This window comes from Ascaphus truei, chromosome 8, assembly GCF_040206685.1.
Source record: "Ascaphus truei isolate aAscTru1 chromosome 8, aAscTru1.hap1, whole genome shotgun sequence".
Lineage (NCBI taxonomy): Eukaryota > Metazoa > Chordata > Amphibia > Anura > Ascaphidae > Ascaphus > Ascaphus truei.
This window is the reverse complement of record NC_134490.1, coordinates 5,138,216-5,153,039: the sequence shown is the minus strand read 5'-3', so window position 1 is coordinate 5,153,039 and position 14,824 is coordinate 5,138,216. Positions and strand designations below refer to the sequence as shown.

Sequence of the window (14,824 nt, the reverse complement as noted above, 5' to 3'; positions counted from 1 at the left end):
TGGGTCCTGGAAGGAATATAGCAGGCACAGAGGGGTAAGAAGAATCACACAATGTGGATGTAGTAGACTGAGTCACTGTTCACACCATTATAAACTATTTAATATACTCTGAGGGAGCAGGGACCCTGAGCCAAGCCCAAGAGCTGACAATCAATGTTAACATCTAGCTTTCTATTACATTAACGCTTTCAGAACTTGCGATGCATTACGTAGAATCGTCTGGCAATAAAAGTGTTCATTATTGATTGCCTAGCCCCCCCCCCCCCCCCCCACTGTTTAAGGCATGTGCAATATTATAACCCATTCACATAAAGCAGTATACACCTTGCTGCCATCACGGGAACCGTGCGTCCAGCGCAGAGAACGGTACCTTATGGGTAAAGAACTGTCAAGGATGGACGTAGCCCGCGGTGTGCTTCCATGAGCAGGTCACGTATCTCCTAGTGCCTCAATATTAAAAACAGCATTAGGTATGCCATGTGCCCGTATTACTGCGCTATGTACAGTGCTGAAGACATGATCAGTCGTATGCAAGAATATGGAAAGCACAATATATATGTAAAATATATAAATTATCAAAAGGTGAAATCCCTCGTAGCCAACACAAAAAAACCCATAACATTCACCAATATGACCGTCTTGCGTAAACAGATTAAAGTGGATTTTATGCACAAAATCATGTTCTGAAGGGCTCCTGAATAAAAAAGTTCTTATTAATCAATAATTTCCCCAACCCCCCCCCCCCCCCCCCTCTCACCAGATGCCCAATGACAAAAAGGGATGCCGAGAGGGGGCTTTACCTGTGCAAACTCTTGTTGAACACAGTGATAGACAAAAGGGGGCAGCTAGAGGCAAATCACCCCCCTCCAAGTCTCAGCTCCCCGTGATTAGAAACTAGCATTACACATGATATTAACTGACTTACAGTAAAAGGACGAGGCCAGTAAAACCCCCCATTGGTACTAGAAGGGACTGCCGCTATAAAGAGACATACACACGTCACACCGGAACACAACCACCCGCCCGGGACTCGGGGTACTGACCTAGGGGACTATATGGATGCTGCATTTATAGGTAACAATGTGACAGGGGACTCTGCTGTTCTGTTTATAAACGTCTCCCTCTAGTGGTTGAAATGAAGAGCTACACTTCAGTGCATGTAATGATTGACATCTCTGCTTTTCCCATCAGCTGTACACATTTTGCTATATGCACAGTACATCTCCCTGGGGTGTGTTGCAGTGGTTACGTGTTGGTATTGGGTACATAATGTGGTTTACGCTCACTCTGACCCCTATTCAGTAGGCTGCTAAAGTCCTTAAATCCTTGGTCGGTTAAGATTTAAGCCCCAGTCATCTGAATGGAGCTTAAAACGTCACGGACAACGAGAAGGCGGCTTCACCGCATATTTATTAGTGATCTTGGTGTGATTTTAGGAAATCAACAAAAGACAGAGCCTCCTGGAATCCCTCCCCCCCCCCCCCCTCGCCTCCCCGCCCGCCCGCCCCGCCTCGCCCCCCCCCCCCCCCCCCGGTGGTGGGTGCATGAATGCCTCGAAGTATAACAGTATTGTATATAAGTTTCATTGATAAGTGCTCAAGAATAAAAGCAAGATATTATTATTATTATTACTGCCATGTTTGAAGAAATATTTCGGGCTTTGTGAGCCCGAATGGCAGACTTCAGCCACGTACCCCGACACCCCTATGCAATAATTAGATTGCATGCTTATGAGGCAGAGATTCATGTTGTCTATTATTTTAATAAAGCCCGTGACGCGGTGCACCCCTCACTATTAGCACGTATTTATTACATGCCTCTCTCTGTTTACAGCGAGTCCCACTTTGATATGATGATTATAGGGTTTGGAAACCTTCTTCCCGGCCTATTTCACGCAGTATGTTGTGTTGGCGCAGAGGCGCACACACCTCCCCGTTTCATTCTTCCCTCGGTGAACTGGTCTGGGTGACTCACTCGCATGGGGCTGGTTTATCCAGTTTTGGGTTGGATGCTACAATTTCTAAATCCCTCCAGGACAGGCATCAGGATCTTCCAGCACCGACGGGGAGATGCCGGCCCACTCTTAACAAACGCCTTTGGCTATGTAACTATGTTACCAGTGAATGCATCACAGCTACAAGTCGCACCATTAATTACATCTAAATAATATATTAACCCATTCGCCCAGGGGTGGGCAACTCCAGTCGTCAAGGGCCACCAACAGGTCAGGTTGCGTCAGCACAGTGGCTAAATCAGTCCCAGCTTCAGCACAGGTGGATCAATCTGTGGCTTCAACTGAGCCACGTGTGCTGAAGCAGGGATATTCTGAAAACCTGACCTATTGGTGGCCCTTGAGGACTGGAGATGTCCGCCCCTGCATTAGCCGTTAGGGCCCTGAAACAATGCTCTGGATAATACTATAGGAAAGAGGATACATGCTTTTCCTGACACATTTCTTTCATTAAAGCAGAATTGTTTTTTTGTTGTTTTTGCCTTCAGTTCTAGCACCTTTCTCGCTACGGAAAAAAATACAACACACACACACACACACACACACACACACACACACACACAATTCAACGAAACACAAATTGATCCGATAGGTATAAGCAGGCCCCTGCTCTAAGGAGCTTGCAATCTAAGACATACTGGTTTCCCAGCGTTCGCCATGACTCACACACCGTCATTGCTAGTTCTGTGAAAGCAGCAGCGCTCATAACTTTTTATAATGTGTTTAAATGATAGAAACACACCCACCCACCCACGAAAACAACACACGGACCCTTTTTAATAGGTCTTAGGGTGTAACCCTGCAGTCGCTGCTCCCCTAAAGGTTTATATACATATGGGGCAGCTGGGTGTTGACCATATGGATTATACTGCACTCTTCTACCATTAATGGAAATGTGTAAGGTACAGCACCGTCACATGGCAGGCGGGGACCTCAAGGAATGCTGGGAAAGGACCATTTTCCAGCTAAGGCACCGTATATATATATATATATATATATATATATATATATATATATATATATATATATAACAGCTGTAGGTTTCCAGTGGGAGGAACTACAACCCTTTGCAAGCACCATATAGATTAGAAGGCATTCTTATTGCCGAAGAGCTTACAATCACATTCAGTGCCCTGTGCACGAGGGAGCTGGAACCAAACTTTATTCTTCTACTTCAAAGGCTAGTATTTTAATTCCAGTGCTGCCAGGTGGCACGGCAAAGCATTGCTGGCAGAAAGAGGGTTACATACTCGTTACTCTCTTATCACATGTACCACACAAAGAACGACAGCACTTTGTCCACTGACCATTTCTGATCATCAGATTTGATGTGGTGTTTATAGTGCTGGCAGTAGGCCTCTGACCCAAGGAACTTACAATCAAATGTGCTGGCTTGGCGTAAAGCAACTTGCCAGCGATGATCTTCGTCTCACTGTAGGCCGATGTCCCATATACCCCTTTCCCCCCCAATAATAGATTAAATACATTCAATATATTTGCTCTTCGTTCACTTGGCCCTATATAAACTATATACATTATACAAAAGTGCAGCCTGGCTTAATAACATATGGTGCTGAAATTAAGGGGAAACGCTCCTCTGTGTAACATCCTTACCACTGCCTGTTTAATAAATTACAATGCTGAAGTAAGTAGGGCTGGGCCGCTCATACTGGCAGCCATTTTTAAACGCTGCCGCAAAAAAAAGTTTCACATGGAGATTTCCCCAACGTAGAGGAGGATTGAGAGAGAGAGAGAGAGAGAGAGAGAGAGAGAGAGAGAGAGAGAGAGAGAGAGAGAGAGAGAGAGAGAGAGAGAGAGAGAGAGAGAGAGAGAGAGAGAGAGAGAGAGAGAGAGAGAGAGAGAGAGAAAGTCAATGGCCATTAACCCCGTCACTGCAGCCGAGCAATGCGTTGCTGGCACGATCTGGCAGTGAATGGGTTTCTATCTGCTGTAGCCCCGAATACTGGCTGCTCTCTGCAGACTGGGAAGTCATCCAGAAGTATGGCCGAAAGATTATACACTACAGTATGACCTGGGCATTTCCACATCTGTCACTGCTAAAAGGATAATTTGCCTGGTCCCCAGCGGCAGGGGGAGAGCTGGCCCTTTAAATGATTTATAACCCAGATACATGGTTTCAGCACACAAACACACACACACACACACACACACACACACACACACACACACGGTTCAGGCCAAACTACTCTGCTCCTTCATACAATCCCATTTACTGCATTAGGAGGAGGAGGGGGGGTGGAGGAAAAGATTTTAACCTCTTCATTGCCAGGGAGAGTTAATCGCCTGTGGCCTTTCTGCTGGGCAGTCGTTCTTCCCTGGAATCCCTGGCAGAAGAGCTGACAATCAGATAGCTGGGAGAGTTTTAGCCAAGAGAGGCCTGGCACCCCGTGCACGCACACACACACACACACACGCACTGATAGGAGGAGATAGTGACCCAGTGAGATATGCCCGCTTTCCTTGCTCCGCATAACCATGGCAACCATTCTTAGCACTGGATGTGCAGGCTAACGGCAAATTAAACAAATAACCAACTAATAAAAGGCGTGGGATCCCGCGTCCAGGCACACACTGCGCACCCTCGTGTTTCATGCAATGCAGGCGCCCTGGCAGGCAAAGGGTTAACCTTCACAGTGCTGGACCAGCGACCAGTCCTACAATGGGCCATGAAGGGGTTACGTGTGTGGGGTCCAGTTTTTCTGCAGAGCCGGTGCAGCCCTGCAAGGGTTAATTTTTAGTAGTGCTGAAACACAAACACCCAGCCAGCATTGCACCGAAACAAATGTAGGCCCGGGAAGGGCCAGAGCCAAAAAAACGAGGGGTCCCCCACACCCCCACACCCCCACTAATGTCAGGAATTCAGATTATAATATTACCTTTTATCAACATTGATATTAATATGACAAACCCGTCATTTCTCACACATTCCTATTCATTATATCCAGAAACAAACAGCCATTTGACTTCCCATAAAGCAGCAATTAGTAGGAATTATTTCGTTTCTGCGTTCGCCTTCATCCCGCACCTTCCCTGCAGGAGTTAAGGTGCGTGGGGGGTGGGGGGGGGGGGGCGCGAGGGGGGGAGGGATGGCGTTTTGCGGCTGCCAGTCTCATAAGGAGATATCCAGACACCCACCTGATTCCAGGGAGAAAAGCGCAAGGTGGCACCTCCTCCTGCGGGACCTTCACCAGGGGGACAGGAGACGGGAACGGGCAGCGCAGCACTCACAGAGCTGAGGCCATGGTAAGACTCCCGCTGCACTCCCACTGTGACCTAGTTAGCAGGGAATTCCTGTGGGTGTAGCTAAATCCTCCAGGTAACTCGACATGTTTTTCTGTCTGGTTTGTAAACACCTTCTTTTTTTTTTTTCTTCTTTCCGACAAAGGGAGAACCAGAGGGAATTGGCCAGTTAGAAGAGAAGCTGGAACCGGCTCTGCAGGGAGTCTCAATTTGCACCACTGGCAGCAGAACAGAGTGCAAGCTCTTCAGCGCAGGTGGCTCACCGCGCCTGCACCTGTGCTGCACACACTGTTCGTGGCATAACATATTATATGATCGGCGATGGAGCGGATGGTGCAGTGTGTTACTTCTCGGAGGGGTCTTTCTATGTTAAAATTATACGGCATAACACCGGCAGTATACACAGCACTGTGCAAAGCACAATATCAGCAATACAAGTTCACAGGCACATGCACCAAACACATCACCAAAGAGAAGGCAGCCGCCTTGATGTACCTAGGTTTAACCCATTTACTGCCGTACTGGTCTCTCTAACAGTGAGCCGGTTATTACAGCAGATGCAATTTCTCACTTGGTGGATGTATCCAATTTCCCTGCATTGTGTGTAACAGTGTCTCTGCATTGTGTGTAACAGTGTCTCTGCATTGTGTGTAACAGTGTCTCTGCATTGTGTGTAACAGTGTCTCTGCATTGTGTGTAACAGTGTCTCTGCATTGTGTGTAACAGTGTCTCTGCATTGTGTGTAACAGTGTCTCTGCATTGTGTGTAACAGGCTCTCTGCATTGTGTGTAACAGTGTCTCTGCATTGTGTGTAACAGTGTCTCTGCATTGTGTGTAACAGTGTCTCTGCATAGTGTGTAACAGTGTCTCTGCATTGTGTGTAACAGTGTCTCTGCATTGTGTGTAACAGTGTCTCTGCATTGTGTGTAACAGTGTCTCTGCATTGTGTGTAACAGTGTCTCTGCATTGTGTGTAACAGTGTCTCTGCATTGTGTGTAACAGTGTCTCTGCATTGTGTGTAACAGTGTCTCTGCATAGTGTGTAACAGTGTCTCTGCATTGTGTGTAACAGTGTCTCTGCATTGTGTGTAACAGTGTCTCTGCATTGTGTGTAACAGGCTCTCTGCATTGTGTGTAACAGTGTCTCTGCATTGTGTGTAACAGTGTCTCTGCATTGTGTGTAACAGTGTCTCTGCATAGTGTGTAACAGTGTCTCTGCATTGTGTGTAACAGTGTCTCTGCATTGTGTGTAACAGTGTCTCTGTATTGTGTGTAACAGTGTCTCTGCATTGTGTGTAACAGTGTCTCTGCATAGTGTGTAACAGTGTCTCTGCATTGTGTGTAACAGTGTCTCTGCATTGTGTGTAACAGTGTCTCTGCATTGTGTGTAACAGTGTCTCTGTATTGTGTGTAACAGGGTCTCTGTATTGTATTCCAGCGCGGAGATGAAGATGGATGTCTCACTGAACTATTATTCCTGGGAAATATTTGGTACACAGAGAACGAATAAGGCCGGATTATACAGAGGGAACCCCGTCCCTACGAGATGGGCCGGTAACACGCCAAAGACTTTTAATTAACACATAAAAACCAGTGTGCGCTTACATTTTCCAGTTCATCAGTTTGTGCTAAGTACAAATAGCTGACACATAAATACACTGGCATGCTGGGTCCGCATTCCCTGCAGGACCGCCGGCCTCTAATCCGGGGGATATTTTTAGCCCGCTTGGATAGGACTCGGCCTGTGTTTATCTGAATGTAGTAGCATGCGGCTTACAAAGTCACATCACCACTGCAGGAGTTAAGCTATCATCCGATGCATTTCCCTGTAAGGCAGCGATCCTATTAAAAAAAAAAATTTGAACCTCGAGGCCGGCACCGTGGAAATCTGGGATCTTCCCGTTCCCTTTTTCCGAGACTTTATTTTGTGGTGGTTTTAACGCCTGTTTTTGATTTCACCAGAGGTTACCAAAACATTTTCTGCGCGCATAGCAGGTGCAAACGGCAGCGGGTATTTTAAAGGAGCTTTTTTTTAATTTTTTTATAAAGGACATTAAATCTTTAGGGTACAGGGGTGGATAACTCCAGCTGTCAAGGACCACCAACAGGTCAGGTTTTCAGGGTATCCCTGCTTCAGCACATGTGGCTCAATCGCCACCACCTGTGCTGAAGCAGGGATATCCCCAATACCTGCCCTGTTGGTGGCAGTTGAGGACTGGGGTTGGCCACCCCTGAAGTCCAGTATTTAAACTGTGCAGCAGCACTGAAGACAATAGATCTATACTAGAATGTAAATCTATAGGTGTCTGTATAGAGGTTCTGTGTAAGTAGAAGGGATTGCTGCCTTTTATTTGACTTTCCCCCCCCCCCCCTATATCTGCCCAAATCCCACAGATCACTAACATTTACTGCAGATGAAAGCAGCTCTGGTGATCTCGTGGCCAGGGAAGGACCGTTGCACTTAAGTGCCATGCTTAGTGTGGCACTGAAAGGGTTACTACGGACCCCTTCATGTATACTAACAGCAGTTGAAAGGCAAGGCGTCCCAAGCCCCCCCTTCAGCACAGAAGGGGTTAATGCTGGTAGGTGATGACACAAGAACGCTTGTGGGACGCGATGAGAAGGGAGGGACCCCATCAGCGCATAGCTGGAGTGGGCCCCGGGAACGGTGACTTTCTGTTCCACGTGTCGTGGCTGCTCGGGGTAAGAGGTAGCACCCCCCCCCCCCCTCCCACCGGTCTCAGCCTGCTAGAGGCGCCCAATGAGGAGTTTAGGATGTGGGGGCCCGAGGCAGTGCCAGTTATTGGGCAGAGAAAGCCAGGGGCAGCATTGTGAGCTCCGTGTCTTGGGTTTGCAGCCGGCATGAACTGTTCTCTGGTGCTGAACCAAAGTAAGAAGGGATACATTGCAAACAGCAACCCATGTTCTGCAGCTCCCTGTGCAGCAATTCCGGTGTGGTGCGCGCACACACACACACACACACACACACACACCTCTCTCTAATTGCGGGGCCCAGCCCTGCTCACCTCGCGCCTCTGTGCTTTTGTCAGGGATAATATCTCGCAGTTATTAACACACAAAAAAAACCTTCCTGTATCCAATACTGAGCACAGTGTGATGCAAGGCGGCCATTCTCTGCGCACACCGTCACGTCACTATTCTTATTTGGGGCTGTATGGGTTTAGGGAGGGGTACTCCACAAACAGGTCAAGTTTTCAGGATATTCAAGCTTCAGCACAACGACAGAGCCTCTGATTGGGCTACCAGTGCTGAAGCAGGGACTGATTGAGCCACCTGTGCTGAACAAGGAAGCGATAGAGACACCTGTGCTGAAGCAGAGATATCCTGAAAATCTGATCTGTTGGGGGGGGGGGGGCTTGAGGACTGGAGTTGAGCCCCCTGGGTTTAGGTCGCGATAACATTGGTTTTCCAACTAATTTCCTAGGGCTCCACTGGAGGTAGCCAGGGGTTCTACAAGGAAAGTTATATATGTTCATATATAATATATTTTTATAGATTTTGCCCTTGAAGACATCATGTATTAATTACTATAAAAATTCATATGGTAACGATGTGGGTTCTATATCATAGAAAGCTTTGTTTTTCAAAGATATCAGAGCTACCACAGCAATAATCATTTCCTGTGTCACGTACGGCACAGCTGTGAGCGCGTGACCCGCACACGGGACAGGGGTTAATACAACGCTCTCTAGCTGGCCCACTTTTCACCTTCACAAAAGGTCCCTCAAATGAACACTATCTCCCCTCAATCCGTCCCAATAATGCATCTGTCACGAACAGCGCAGAAGCGAGCGCGTGACTTAGATATGCAACCAGGGTTAATACACACGGCTACTCACGCCAACTCATAGTTACATAGTAGATGAGGTTGAAAAAAAAGACATACGTCCATCAAGTTCCACCTATATGCTCACCTTTTTCCTGCGCAAGGTACTTTCAATGAGTTAATATTAACACCTTCACTCAATTACAATCATATCTATCCACTGCCACCACCCCAGAAATATGCTAATAAAATATGCAAATAAAAATATATATATACACACCAGGGTCTAAGGTCCCTGATTATTCTAGATAAAAAAAACTACATGTACATATAAGAGTAGGCAGGGGGTCAGCAAAATACAGATTACTTTTTAGGGGTTCTGCAGTTGATACAAGGTTCAAACCAACTGCTCCCTAATATCCCTGTCGCTGACCCGTTAACGCTTCCTGCGAGTCTCGCGGATTTGGAGTCGGTCTCGCTGGCTTGTAGCCGCAACGTCTCAGACTTTCGTCTCACTGATCACAATCACAACTTTTCCCTTTCAATGCCTTTTTTTTTTTGGGGTCCAGAATTCTCAAATTGCCAATTTCTGCCTTTAGGAGGTGGCTGCTGTGATTGCAAAGCCTTGCACTCACCTGCGGCAGGACAGGAGTTAGGTTGCCTCTTATGTAGCTGGAGAGCCAACTGGGCGTTTTATTTTTACGAGCCCTGAATGGGGGATAATGTATTTTCCCTCTGTGTGAATCAATGAATCTGCCCTTTCGCTCCCCACCGCCCATCTCTACCCCCCCCACCTCCCTTCTCTGACTGTCTCCCCACCTCTCCCCCCCCCCCCCCAACACCTCCCCTATCCCTGGAATTCCTTGAGCCTTTCCAAGCAAACAAGCAGCCTGGAATGTGACATTATCACTGGTGGAGGGGAGGGGAGTGTATGGCTGTAATGGAATCCCTACATTATTATCCACACCTCCACTCTCAGACAGGAGCAGCGCACGCAGCCAGGAGGCTCTCGGATGAGAAAGTCATTCTCTTGCAGGGAATAATTGCTTGGGTTTGGCTCAGTGGTGCAGTGGGTTGCAGTCTGGAGCGCTTGGTGTTGGGTTTACACAGGAGTACATCTGCACCCAATTATCCAGATGGCTTTAGTCCCTCCCCTGCTAAGCCTCCCACTGCTCCAGACAGCAAGCTCTCAAGGGCAATAGGTTAACCCCTTTCACTGCCAGGCGGGCCTGCAACACATTGCTTGGCTTTGAAGGTTAGCCCTAGTGCTGCTGGAAGAAGCTGCAAGGTGTCAGCGGCCGCAGGGCAGTACTTGTAAGCCTATCCCCTTGGCTGCCAGTGGACGCCAATGCAATATACGTCTCAGGATCCTGTGGCAGTAAATATGCACTACTAATTACTTATACCACTGACGGTGTACACAGCAGCTGTACAGAGAACCTTGCAGCCACGGCGAGTCCCTGCCCCGAAGTGCTGCCAATCTCATTTTTGGTGCCCGTGTCACCGGGAGATAAAAGGGACTTGGCTAAGGTCACACGCTGGCACTTGATGTGGGTTCACCCACTTCAGTGGCAGCATTTAACACGAAGTTACCGCTTGAGCTCTTAAAAAGAGAAGAATTGGGAAGACGACGCCATTGTTTTCTTCCGTTCATCCTGCCTACATATGTCGTGCTGGAAGATCAGGGGTTAATGAACCAATCAGTACTACAACATGCAGGGTATCGCACACACGGAAAGTGCCTCTGCACGAGAGAGAGCCAGAGAGAGAACGAGAGACAGAGAGATATATATGTTAATATGTATATAATATATTTAAGTTAAGTTATGAAAAAAACAACAAGAAACCGCCACCGTATAGCATATAGCAAATAAAAAGATCACTTGTGAGCACATTCACATGTTTTAGGCTGCGCTTATAGCGATGCGACGTCGCGGCAAAACATATGTATTGCCGCCGTCGCGTGCGTTTGTAGTAAGTGCGACACGACGGAGCGGCGTGAATTTCTGGAGCTGGTCAAATTAGATTTTTCAGAGGCTGTCGCCACATGTGACAGCCTCTGAACCAATCAAAGACCTGGACGCCCGCGACGTTGCTGGAAAGCGAATTAAAACTTCATCCGTCGCGCGCACTATAAGCGCGGCCTTAGGCAGGTCTGCAACCCTGCCTTTCACCATTATCCCCAGCATATAGTGCTTCCACTGCAGCAAGGGATTCTGGGAAATGACATGCAAACAAATGAGCACAGAATGTGTCACCTTTTGTCTGAAAAAGGTAACAATGGTTTTTCAGACAAAAGGTGACACATTGTGTGCTCATTTGCATGTCATTTCCCAGAATCCCTTGCTGCAGTGGAAGCACTGTATGCTGGGGATAATGGCGAAAGGCAGGGTTGCAGACCTGCCTAAGACATGTGAATATGCTCACAAGTGAACTTTTATTTGCTATATGCAATACAAGAGAGAGAGAGAGAGCGAAAGAGAGAGCGAAAGAGAGAGAGAGAGAGAGAAAGAGAGAGAGAGAGAAAGAGAGAGAGAGAGAGAAAGAGAGAGAGAAAGAGAGAGAGAGAAAGAGAGAGAGAGAGAGAGAGAGAGAGAGAAAGAGGGAGAAAGAGAGAGAGAGAAAGAGAGAGAGAAAGAGAGAGAGCAGCAACAGCAAGCAGCAGCAAGCAGCAGCAAGCAGCAACAGTAAGCAACAACAGTAAGCAGCAGCAAGCAGCTGCGGCAAGCAGCAGTAAGCAGAAGCAGTAATCAGCAGCAGTAGTAATCAGCAGCAGCAGCAATAGTAATCATCAGCAGCAGCAGTAGTAATCATCATCAGCATCAGTAGTAATCATCAGCAGCAGCAGTAGTAATCAGCAGCAGCAGCAGTAGTAATCAGCAGCAGCAGCAGTAGTAATCAGCAGCAGTAGTAATCATCATCAGCAGCAATAGTAATCATCAGCAGCAGCAGTAGTAATCAGCAGCAGCAATCAGCAGCAGCAGTAGTAATCAGCAGCAGCAGTAGTAATCAGCAGTAGTAATCAGCAGCAGCAGTAGTAGTAATCAGCAGTAGTAATCAGCAGTAGTAATCAGCAGCAGCAGTAGTAATCAGCAGTAGTAATCAGCAGCAGCAGTAGTAATCAGCAGTAGTAATCAGCAGCAGCAGTAGTAATCAGCAGCAGCAGTAGTAATCAGCAGTAGTAATCAGCAGCAGCAGTAGTAATCAGCAGCAAGTAACAGGCTCTTTGAGCAAAGTATCACAGGAAACAGTGAGTAACTACAAAGAGGATCTTCATCACCAAGACAAGTAAAAGTGGTACTGAAGCCTTTGCGAAGCACAGGCCTGCCACGGTACCACACCAACCCCCATGAGCCCCAGCGTTACGTGCTAGCACATATACCAGGTTTCTTTATGACACAGGCCTGCCACGGTACCACACCAACCCCCATGAGCTCCAGCGTTATGTGCTAGCACATATACCAGGATTCTCTGACACAGGCCTGCCACGGTACCACACCAACCCCCATGAGCTCCAGCATTACGTGCTAGCACATATACCAGGATTCTCTGTGACACAGGCCTGCCACGGTACCACACCAACCCCCATGAGCCCCAGCGTTACATGTTGGGACATATACCAGGGTTCTCTCTGACACAGGCCTGCCACGGTACCACACCAACCCCCATGAGCTCCAGCGTTACATGTTAGCACATATACCAGGATTCTCTGACACAGGCCTGCCACGGTACCACACCAACCCCCATGAGCTCCAGCGTTGCGTGCAAGCACATATACCAGGTTTCTTTATGACACAGGCCTGCCACGGTACCACACCAACCCCCATGAGCTCCAGCGTTACATGTTGGGACATATACCAGGGTTCTCTCTGACACAGGCCTGCCACGGTACCACACCAACCCCCATGAGCTCCAGCGTTACGTGCTAGCACATATACCAGGATTCTCTCTGACACAGGCCTGCCACGGTACCACACCAACCCCCATGAGCCCCAGCGTTACATGTTGGGACATATACCAGGGTTCTCTCTGACACAGGCCTGCCACGGTACCACACCAACCCCCATGAGCCCCAGCGTTACATGTTGGGACATATACCAGGGTTCTCTCTGACACAGGCCTGCCACGGTACCACACCAACCCCCATGAGCCCCAGCGTTACATGTTGGGACATATACCAGGGTTCTCTCTGACACAGGCCTGCCACGGTACCACACCAACCCCCATGAGCCCCAGCGTTACATGTTGGGACATATACCAGATTTCTTTATGACACAGGCCTGCCACGGTACCACACCAACCCCCATGAGCTCCAGCGTTACATGTTGGGACATATACCAGGGTTCTCTGACACAGAGCTGTCAGGGGTAATATAAGACTCCAATACCTAGGATTGCGCAGCGCTGGGGTTGCACTGTAAGTCTAACACGGGTACTGTGCTGATCCTCAACCAGCGAGGTTCGCTGTGATGGTTTAAGAGTTGTGTTTCTATATGTTCTATTGTTCATAAAATTGTTATAACTCCCCTGGTGTCGTGCCCGGTTTGTCTGACATATGAACACGTGCTCAGCTGGTAAATACACGCAGCACTAACGGGGGGGTAGAAATCAGGCCCCCGCATCAGCAAGAAACAGATTAGTCTGAGGGGTTACAAATATGTGTGTGTGTGTGTGTGTGTGTGTGTGTGTGTGTGTGTGTGTGTGTGTGTGTGTGTGTGTGTGTGTGAGTGTGTGATGTGTGTGTGTGTGTATGTGTGTGTGTATATGTACAGTGTGTGTGTGTGTGTGTGTGTGTGTGTGTGTGTGTGTGTGTGTGTGTGTGTGTGTGGTGTGTGTATGTATGTATGTATGTATGTATGTGTGTGTATATGTACAGTATGTGTGTGTATATGTACAGTATGTGTGTGTATATGTACAGTATGTGTGTGTACATGTGTGCCTGCGTGCATGTGCATGTGTGTGTGTGTATATGTGTGTGTATGTGTGTATGTGTGTATATGTGTGTATGTGTGTATATGTGTGTGTGTGTGTATATGTGTGTGTGTGTGTGTATATGTATGTGTGTGTGTGTATATGTGTGTGTATATGTGTGTGTGTGTGTATATGTGTGTGTGTGTATATGTGTATATGTGTATATGTGTGTGTGTGTGTCTGTGTCTGTGTGTGTGTGTGTGTGTGTGTGTGTGTCTGTGTCTGTGTCTGTGTCTGTGTCTGTGTCTGTGTCTGTGTCTGTGTGTGTGTGTGTGTGTGTGTGTGTGTGTGTGTGTGTGTACAGTATGTGTGTGTACATGTGTGCCTGCGTATATGTGTGTGAAAACACAAGCATGCGACTGGGGAAAAAATATTTCCATGGAACCCAGGGAACTCCCTCTCCCCCTCTTCCCAACCCAAAGGCAAATACTGGTTCTGGGGCACTCAAGTAATGCACAGCCGTACCCGAGCCCTGAACTCCCTGCCTCTCTCTAACACACTTATCGCTCCTTTAGTTGCCTGTGTGACTGCGGAGCATTGCAGCTTCCTCCAGCACATACCCAGTATACAGAAGCACGTCAGGGGGAGGCGCTGGGGCATTTCTACTTTATAGCCCTTCAAAATTGCCAAGAACAACAAGGCTGCCAATGACTCAAAACTCATAAGTCTCCTTTTCATGTGTATGCATGTATATATGAAAAAGGGACCAGAGAGGTTTCAAAAACTGTATACTCTATAGTTTTATATCAGGGGTACCCAACTCCAGTCCTCGAGAGGACATCCCTGGCTAAATCAG

The 14,824-nt window shown here is 47.7% G+C and overlaps 1 protein-coding gene and 1 long non-coding RNA gene across 10 annotated transcripts in view; one reads left to right on the top strand and one right to left on the bottom strand.

Annotated features, from left to right (window-relative positions):
* ZMIZ1 (zinc finger MIZ-type containing 1) overlaps positions 1-14,824 on the bottom strand; it is a 277,132-nt gene that overhangs the window by 66,797 nt on the left and 195,511 nt on the right. The window contains exon 1 of one of the 9 annotated variants that reach the window (XM_075610376.1): positions 5,168-5,320. The exons of the other annotated variants lie outside the window; for them this stretch is intronic. The gene's annotated coding sequence lies outside the window, so the exon portion shown is untranslated. Of the gene's footprint in view, positions 1-5,167; positions 5,321-14,824 lie in introns of those variants that run through there. 9 annotated transcript variants of the gene reach the window in all.
* Positions 5,142-6,875, top strand: LOC142501069 (uncharacterized). The gene is made up of 3 exons (XR_012803407.1): positions 5,142-5,275; positions 5,418-5,526; positions 6,710-6,875. It is a non-coding gene; the product is annotated as an uncharacterized LOC142501069 (long non-coding RNA).